The sequence below is a fragment of the Bombina bombina genome, chromosome 2 (genome assembly GCF_027579735.1).
Source record: "Bombina bombina isolate aBomBom1 chromosome 2, aBomBom1.pri, whole genome shotgun sequence".
In the NCBI taxonomy this organism is placed as follows: domain Eukaryota; kingdom Metazoa; phylum Chordata; class Amphibia; order Anura; family Bombinatoridae; genus Bombina; species Bombina bombina.
The window spans coordinates 473,403,027-473,403,664 of record NC_069500.1 but is presented as its reverse complement, the minus strand read 5'-3'; positions in this window follow the sequence as shown (position 1 = coordinate 473,403,664).

Genomic DNA, 638 nt, shown 5'->3' with positions numbered 1-638 from the left:
GAGCGCAGATGCATAGGTAGGGTGTACCTGGTGGTAATATTGTAACTGCCCAGACCACACATTCTTTATGAGACTTAACTTATCAAGAGGACATTTATGCTGGTAAGAACATTTCATTTAACCGTGGTAGTTACATATTTTATTTCTAATTTTCATGTTCTATAATCTGATGGAATGGGGTGAACAGTTACAAGGACTGGCACTGGGGATGTTAATGCTCTTCTGGTGCTTTAGAAATCATACATTACTCTGCTAAGCACCTGTGGGTGCATTCTAATCCTTAGCAATTACATCTAGGCATTGCAGAATGTTTGGGTAGTGTTTAACTGTAAGCTGCTGGCGCAGAAGCTGTGCTGGTTTTTTATTTCTTCTGTTATGTGTGATCAGTCCACGGGTCATCATTACTTCTGGGATATAACTCCTCCCCAACAGGAAATGCAAGAGGATTCACCCAGCAGAGCTGCATATAGCTCCTCCCCTCTACGTCACTCCCAGTCATTCTCTTGCACCCAACGACTAGATAGGATGTGTGAGAGGACTATGGTGATTATACTTAGTTTTTATAACTTCAATCAAAAGTTTGTTATTTTACAATAGCACCGGAGCGTGTTATTGCCTCTCTGGCAGAGTTTGAAGAA